The 9,076-nt window shown below is 41.6% G+C and overlaps 1 pseudogene; it reads right to left on the bottom strand.

Moving 5' to 3' along the window:
- Window positions 1-2,841: 2,841 nt before the first annotated feature.
- Window positions 2,842-8,519, bottom strand: LOC115680731 (disease resistance protein Roq1-like; annotated as a pseudogene).
- Between the last annotated feature and the right edge of the window lie 557 nt (window positions 8,520-9,076).

A 9,076-nucleotide genomic window follows, 5' to 3' on the forward strand; every position in this document is an offset into this window, starting at 1 on the left:
TTTTCAAATTTGTTAGTATATTCTTGGTTGTTTTGTCTTCAAGCAATAATCGGTGTGCAGAAAATGCTTCTCATTGGTTTTAGTGCCTTGCATCAAGAAGAAGCCGAAGAAGCCAAAACCCTGTTTTGTCGCTTGTAACTGTTGGACCTAGGCCCTGTTTGGTTCAGCTTTCCCAAGGGGCTTGGGGAAATTCCGGGGCGTTTGGCAAGGGTTCCCAATGGGCTTTCGGCCGAAAACCAGCAATGGGAATGCTGAAACTAATTTTTTTCTACCCAAACTACCCTCGCTAATTCTTTAATATTCCAATTTTGCCTCTCGTTGTTACGGTTCATCTTCTTTGCGCGAGGGCAACCAGCCAGAGCCGACGAGGCTAGATCGGGACAGTGAAGGGCCGACGAGGGGCCGGCGAAGTCGCCCAACCCTGGCGACGGCCGCTTGAGATCGCACGACCGCCCGGGCAACGGTCACCTGGTCACATGACCCTAGGCGATGGCGGCTTGGATCACGTGACCTTAGGCGACCGTTGCAGCTTGGGTCGCGTGACCTCCAGCTTTGTTGCCTTGGTCACGTGACCCAAGCCTCATCACCTAGGGTCGCGCAACCCCAACAACGGCCGCCTGGGTCGCGCAACCTTAGGCCTTGTCACCTGGGGTCGTGCGACCCTCGGGGGGAGGGGGGGGTCGGGTCGCAGGGCCTTGGGCGATGATCGTTGGCACTAGATCTAGCTCATCAATGGCTGTAGCCCTTCGTCGACTCTAAAGAAGGGTTTGTTTTTCTTTAATAGAAAAATAAACCCAAAGCCCTTCGAAATTTTTTTTTTGCCAAACACTACTTGGGCAAAGTAGCTTTACAAGAGATTTTTTACCAAACGCCATTTGCATTTTCCTAAGGGGCTTTAACTTAAAAGGTATTTACATTTCCCCAAGGCTCATTTGTAAAACCGAACCAAACGGGGCCATAGAGATCTCACTAGCAAGAGTTGTTGGCACGACATCTGAAGTTACAATCTAAGATTGTCAAAGCTAGTATTTAGCTCATCTCCACGTTTGTTCTTTCGCAAGAGACCGCGACAGAAACACTAAGGGACCTCATTGGTGTAATTGAGGCTGGGAAATACTGAACCACGTAAATTTGGAGTTCGATTTATTTTCTTATCTACTATTGTGTTCTATTGCTTGCTTGCACAAAGTGAGAGGTGCTATCGATTTCGGTGTCTAAAATTAAATTTTCTATTGTCAATAGAGAAGTTACATTTAACGAGTTCATGTGAGTGCTATCGGTTTTGGTGTCTCAAGTTTGTGTTCCTCTCTCGATCGTAATAGTCTGTTTAACAAACAAAAACAGTGTTTGCACCAAAGTTTTCGATTCATTGAAATCAAGCGACACAGCCAATAGGCATGCGGCCCTGCTAATAAAGGGATTTTGGAGGGGGGATGGGCATGCTAGTATCACAGGTGCGGTCTTCGACTCCCGCGCTCTGTATGGACTCCCGCGCTCTGTATGAGATAGAATAAAAGTCTGAGAGTAAGGAGAGTTAGTTATAGGAATGACCAAAAAGAAAAAGAAAACAGGCGACATGGACGAGGCATGCCGGGCATTTCTCCGGCCTGCGTAATTTTCGCCCAATCAATTACGTCCATAGTGATCGGTTTCGAGTCTTACCTAACTCATTCGCGAACTCGTGTCTCCAGAATTGATTTTAGATCATCGTAGAAGTCTCATCGGTTTGTTTCTTATAGTTGTCTCTCTCGATGCCTTTTTAATTCCACAATTTCTGGGCCAATCACCGTTCTTTTTCGAACGTGGTTGCTGAATCTTGGGAACCTTAACAGCGTGGTACTCTTGCATATGTACTCTTGTCGGACAGTGTATCTAAGTTTCACAGTCAATTAGAAATTCCCAGCCGAATGATCAACAATAAGTCCTGCACAAGAAGATGAACTTCGATGAGGTTTAAGGGAGCACTTCCCAAACTGGCAAGTGCTAGTAATTGAAAAGACCAAAATTTCAGGCGATAAATTCAAGGAAAAACTCTCTATATACCCAAGCTAATTAGCCATAGATACAAAATCAAAAGGCGACAAATGGCCACTATTTAGTTAGTGTTATTCTTTCTATTTGCAGTGTTGCTAGGAGCAATCCTGACATGACTCTGGCGAGCAAAATATGCAATGGAGAAACATATTTCCCGTTCAGCAGCTATGAGTATCTTGTAGATAGTGTTCGCCAGTGTTCGCATGATTTTACTGCGGATACAGGTTACAGTTATTATTGCCGGTTTACATAAGGACAGGAAGGTTGTTACAGTCATGCAGTGTATAACGGGACGCTTTCTCATGCAGATTATCATGTTCGGATGCAATTTGGAAAAGGATATGTAAAGATTGTGGGAAAAGTGCTGAAGAAGTCCTAAACCTTTTGGGGTGGTGCTAATTTAGTCATAAACATATTTTTGGTGCTAATTGAGTCCTAAACCTTTCGATATAGTGCCAATTCAGTCCTTTTGGCCGGATTTTGCTGACATGGACGTCGGCCGGCGTGGACTGGTCACCGGCTGACATGGACAAAATTTAATAATATTTTAATTTTTTTGAATTTTTTTTTTTTTTTTTTCTTCTCCCTCTTCCTTCGCCGCTCGCCGGAGCGGCGATCGGCCGGAGGCCGAGGCCGGCGAGGTCGACGTGCCGTCACGGTGACCGGTCGCCGGCAGCCGACATCCATGTCCGCAAAATCCGGCCAAAAGGACTGAATTGGCACTATATCGAAAGGTTTATGACTCAATTGGCACTAAAAATAGGTTTAGGATTAAATTGGCACCACTCCAAAAGGTTTAGGACTTATTCAGCACTTTTCCCTAAAGATTGTCATTACAGCATCGGGCTTCAGTTTCAATTTCAAGACTGTAGAATCGGATGCAAAAATTAACCATTTACTGAATAGCTATATTTAACCCCTTGTAAAGAGCTTGGCGCTCCTCTTCCATCAAACTTTATCTTTCGTATGTATAAATGATTGCGTCTGCCCTTTTAAGTAAATGAGTACTTTTTCGTAATGAAAGCTGGACGTGGTAATTGTGCAATTTAATTAAGATGTAACAAAATGATCAATTGTGCTTGTTGTTCTTATAGTTCCAACCTGCCATCATTATCATTTCTTTGCTACACAATGAAAGTTGGCGAAGACTATTACAAATTAAGTGTATAATATTCAGACAGATTGAGGGAAGTCTTGGGAAGTAATTTACAAGTAAAAACTGTTTTCAGATGGTCACCGTTGACACCTAAATTTTCAACTAAAACATCATTCATGCATTCGAAAAATTTAGGGATCACATGTGCCGATGGTAGGGTCGGATAAAAAAGTGGTCCAATCCGAATTGACCCATTTAATCCATATTGACCAATTTTTATGTAATACAAATTTAATGACCTACACCCGACCCGATCCAAACGGAACCATACCCGGTCCAACTCATATCTCTAAATACATCCATACTTAACTCATCCAGGAAACCTCATACTTACCTATTTAATCCATTCTAAGCTCTTCATGTAAAAATGTGGCCAAATATAATTCCAATGACAAGATGATCTTCGTGTAATTAAACTTGGCATGTCGGACTTTGTGACCTCTTCGATTACTTTAATGTGTAATGTAACATGTAAAGCAGCGTCGTCAGATTTAGTTTTGTTTACTTATAAACATCTATCTAAATCAGGCCAACATCTGCTCAAGGAAAATGACAAGAACTCGCGCCTGAAGACAATAATGACTAAGGAACTATTAACCACACTTTTATCGAAGACAAAAAGTTCTTATTATCCACACAGAATGAATCGAATTTAACGAATCTGCTGTTGGAAAATATGCTCCTCCGAATTGTAGAAGAAAAGAAACTTCAATTTCAAACGGGAAAAACAACGAAGTCAGACTTTGAGGCGTGATATCACTTTCTTTAACGAATTATTTGCCCCACGAAGTTGCTAATGGTAACCGGCAAATTTTTTCCAGGATACAATGAAGTCTCAATTGAGAATACTGAATAGCAATTTCGGTATAACTCCAGGGTCTCTCTAGGAAAACAATTAAAAAGAATGGCTGTAGTTTTCTAAATGAAAAGGTGTCCTAAAATTCCGAATGAAGAGACTTAATCTTCAACCATGCAAAAACTGATTCACTAATCACACCCTTTCGAACAAAGGCGTCCCTTTATCGAAAAGATGTATAGTGAATTGGTATGAAGTCAAAAGTCATGTTGAAAAAGATATATGAAAATTCGAAATAAAACGATAACAACAAATAATAATAATAATACTATATTTTTTATTAATTCCGAATTTCATAAATAAAAACAAAATAATAAAATAAATAGGGATTAAAATTGGAGCAGCCTCGAAGACTTGGATGCTCGAGATTTTGCAACTTATAAACACCATATGGGAGCTTTGTTAGTTTTTTGCAATTTCTTAAATGCATTTTCTTCACGGAGAGAAGATTTTCAATTGATGTAGGGAGTTCTTTAATAGCCGTCCTTCCTAGATTAAGTTCTTCTAGATGTTCCATCTTTCTCGGTATATCAGGGAACTTCTCAAGTTTAGAGCAACCAAACAGATCAAGGGTTTGAAGAGATTTTGTCTTTAGAGTGTGTTAGGAAAGATACTGAGGTTAGAGCAAAACTCTAGTAATAAAATTTTTAACTTGTCCATACATGCGACGGATTGGGGAACCTCCACCAAGCTGTTGGACCCATCAAGAATAAAGCTCTCCAGATTTGGAACCAATGAAAGGTCAGGAACACTAACTAGGGACTTGCATTGACTGAAATTGATGTACTTCAACTTTCTAAAATTCTGCAAAAAAGACAAAATACCTCATTAAGCTCTGTAAATATTTATAGTTATAAAAAGGGAAAAAGCTAATCATTAGAAGTGCTAGCCTTAAATTCGCCTCCTAATTGTCTGATATGACTTTTCTGGACATCAAGTCCAATGAGTTTCTTTAGACCAAGGCCAAATTCTAGAGACGGTGCATTGGGCCATTTAAGCCATCTTAGATTGTTAGGGAGACTGACATGACCTTGCGAAGAAATATGCACTTTAGGCAGAATGAACATTCTCAACATTTTCATGTTTCCGAAAGCATAAGGACTTATGGTTATCTCTTCAGGACTCACAGTTCTCTCTTCTAGTGCGGGCAAGTCCGATACTATGGCCTTTACTGCATTTGTTCCCTATCCATAACAGAGCAAACGCAGTCGTCACAAAAAAAATTTCATTCAGATTTACATTAACCAAATCAGAGTAATATAAAAACTGAGATGTAGCAAGATTTACTTAAACAGCATTTACCGTATCTTCACATAGAATGCCCAGAACATCTTCAAAAAGCCATAATCTACTGCGTTTCCCGAGATCGTCGGGACATTCTTGATTAACAATATCCTTACCCATCAACTGAACCAAATCATGCATTTGCAGGGTGTCATACTCATTTTGTATCAAGGACCTCTCGATAAGAATTTCTATTCCTACAATTGTGTCAAAGTCACGGCTGTCAAGAACTTCCTTTTTGTATTTTATACTTTTTCCCTTAAAGAAACAAGCAATGTCGAGGAAAATCTCCCTCTCATTGTCCTCCAATCCTTCGAAGCTCGTCTTCAGAACTCGATTGATAGTTTGGTCAGGACTTTTGGAGAGTTTGTGTAGTGCACTTTCCCATGATGGTTCGTTTCTTCCACATAAGAATGAGCCCAACACTTCGAGGGCTAACGGAAGGCCGCTAGCATAATGCAGTGCTCTATATATGAGATCCCTTCTTATTTCAACTTTCTTGCTATTTGGAAAGGCGTGCCAAACAAAAAGGTCTAGTGCCTCATCGTTCTTTAAAGTTTTAACTTCATACACATGATTTATGCCAAGAAGGAAGAAGTAAGCAAATGTTTATCCCTCGGTGTTACAAAGATTCTACTTTCTTTGCCAAACCAATCATCTCCTCCAGCTAACGCATTTAGTTGACGCAACTGGTCAACATCATCAAGAACCAGGAGAACCTTCTTGCAACAAAGTCTTTCCCTTATCAAACTAATTCCTCCACCGACACTATAGATTATGTTCGGATTTTCCAGGATACAAATCTGTTTCTTTCAAAGATAACTGTGTCAGCCAGACGTACTTGACAAGGAAGAAGCAATTCCATTCCAATTAGGAGCTCATATTGTTGGTTCAGCTTGCACAACCACAATTCAGGAAAAGAAAAACATTTAGTTGCCAACAGCATTGGAGAGTTCAACATACCCAATCCCCGGTACATTTGTGCAAAAACAGGGAGACATTCGAGCGAAAGTTTCTGGCATCCCAGAGATCTTTCAAGACACTGTCAAATAACTTGAAAGGTTGGTAAAAAAAAATAACTTGAAAGGAAGAAGATAAGATAACTATAGCTAACACTATGACAGCAAAGCGGAACGAGAAAGAATATATAATTCGCGGTATCAAAATCTGTAGCTACATTTGACTCAGAGATTGCACGATTTCTGTTGTTCGAACCATTTTCACAGTCATTTCTTTTGTTTGTTTTTAAATCATGCGTGCTTAGGCAGAAGCAGACAGGAACAAATTAAAATTTCTAGAAACAGAAGTGATGCATCTGGAGATCAGAAGACTAGAATGAATAATTCTAGGTAGGACAACCATAATAGTCGACAAGATGATATCAGTAGCACTCTTCTGAGCCGTGACATTAACCACATAAACCTCCTTTCCAAGAAAATATTGTCTCGACTTATCCTGGGTGGTGCAGGGAACAGTGAGACCACAAAGTTGAAAGTGGGGCTTTGAGTCACCTCCATTTACCTTGTGTTCTAGCAAGAACAAGCCGACCAATTTCCCCACCAGTAAAGCAATCGAAGACGAAAAAATCCGCACTGAAGAACCATCTGGCTCGGGAAACAATCTGCATTGACGTTATAAGATAAATAAAATGCATAGCGCCCCAAAAACATTGGCACGCGAGTGTGATCCCAGAAGGGGCATGCCATCATCATAGCTGCTCAGCAGTGTCTGTTCGCTTTGGATCAACTTAAAAAACAGAATGAGGCATATTTTCCACTTCGAAACTAAAAGAAAATGTCTATCGATAAAAACCTATCTTTTGAATCCGTGGATGGGCACAGAATCATCTGGTATAAAGATTGTGTAAGCATATACATCCAACTTATCTAATTCTGAAGTTCACGCTCTTTGAAATTAGCCACTCCTTTTTGTTTTTTTCTTGTATAAACGGCAGCATCCGGTTATGATGGCAAGGGGAACACCAGCGCATTTTTTTAACTATATCTCAACCTATCTCCGGGGTCCAATGATTCGTCTCCATCTTCAAAAGCAGTGTCCTTGGAAAAGTCCCGAGACTGATCTTCAGATAAGCCATGAAGAACATGAACTGATTTCGCACCTGTCACCTCTGCAACTGAGTGGATGCGAGTGGTCACAAGTATCTTGCTTCCCTGTAACCTAGACAGGGAGGAGCTCAGGTTTATGGGCGAAGGGCACCGGATGATGTCACAGAGGGTGGATTTTGAGAGTGAATTGACTGCGGATACGGATGGTATGTGTGGAGCTCGGTTCTCCGGAGGTCCTTAAAATTCGAGTTGGCAAAGGCTGCGGCCCAACCAGGTGGTAGTGCAGCGAGTGTGGTCTTGGCGTGACAGAGGAGTTGGCTTACACACCGGTTGGGGAAGAAGATGGAGCTACTCAATTTCTTTTAGGAAATTAGCTTTTCAACATTTATGATTTTAAATTAGTTTATCCGACTTCTTTTTGCCACTTAAGAATAGGGATGAGCAAAAAGAATCGGATTGAACTGACTGGTTCTGGGCGACTTTCGGGGTCACCGGTCCTTGTGGTTCCACGGGTGAAATTGCCCACCCAGACCGAACCGATTGTTATTTTTTATTTCTTATAAATTTGAAAAGAAAAACCCTACTCACTACTCCCTGATTCCTTGCCCAGAGAGTTAGCTTCTTCGCTTTGTTGCCCAGAGAAATATGTTCGTCCATGGTCATCACTGGCGTCGCTCGTCTAAGCCGAGCCACCCCTTCCATCCTCTCCGTCGTCGCTTGCGGCCATGAAGGAGCTGTCTTCGCTAGCTCTAGTTTGGAAGTTCGCAGACTCCACATCTAGATTAGCGGAGTTGCCAGCGCGATTGTCCAGGCTTGCGCGTCCAAGCCGAGCCCTCTCCGTTGTCGCTTACAGCCATGGTCGACCCACCAGCAGGAAGTTCGCAAGCCAGATCTTGAGGCACAACTCCAAAGCTGGACCAGAGACTTGTCCAACTTGAGCCACTTCTCTATCGTCCATGCTTGTCAGATCTGTGGACAAGCCACCAAGCAAGCCACGGACGAGGCCAAATTTGGACGGGCAATGAGTAGGACAATCACGAGCGACACCGAAAGCAGTGGCTTGGCTTGGAAACATGAGAGGTGCTTCGCTGCTGGCGACGGCGGGGAGAGCCACCAAGTCCATTTACCCACCCGGAAATTGGTCCGGTCCGGTTCCAGGACTAAATGGTCCGATTTCCGGTTCCTGGGTGAGAACCAATCGCCCGAGAACCGATTACCTTTAATTAAGAATGCGTGGCTACTGGGAAAATAAATTAAAATCTGTCAGCTAGTGTTGTCCCTATGTTTCCATGGGCAATTATGTATCCTACGGTGCGCAGGCATATAATTTCAGAAGTAATTGGTATGGTGGAATCCTGGCTGTTCATGATCGCAATTTTTATTATAAATCTGTTAATGATTGATTTGCATTATATGACACCATCTCGCTTATTTGACTAAAGATAGGCTCTTTAGAGCGTGATTACTATAATTAAAACATGTGCTAATTTTCTAATGCAAATGCATGACTGAAAAGTATCAGCGGAGCGTCTCAATGCAGCGATTTCTACTTTTGACTCTTGTGGATCAACTTTTAAAGAGTCGATAATTGGAAAGTATAATTGAAAGTACTAAAAAATGAAGTATAATATGCCTTACAAACAAAATAAAAGGAAAATAACAGTGTTACACCTAAATGAA

Source organism: Syzygium oleosum, unplaced genomic scaffold (assembly GCF_021117445.2).
Source record: "Syzygium oleosum isolate NSW1041296 unplaced genomic scaffold, Sole_v2.1 Sole_v2.01, whole genome shotgun sequence".
Taxonomy (NCBI): Eukaryota; Viridiplantae; Streptophyta; class Magnoliopsida; order Myrtales; family Myrtaceae; genus Syzygium; species Syzygium oleosum.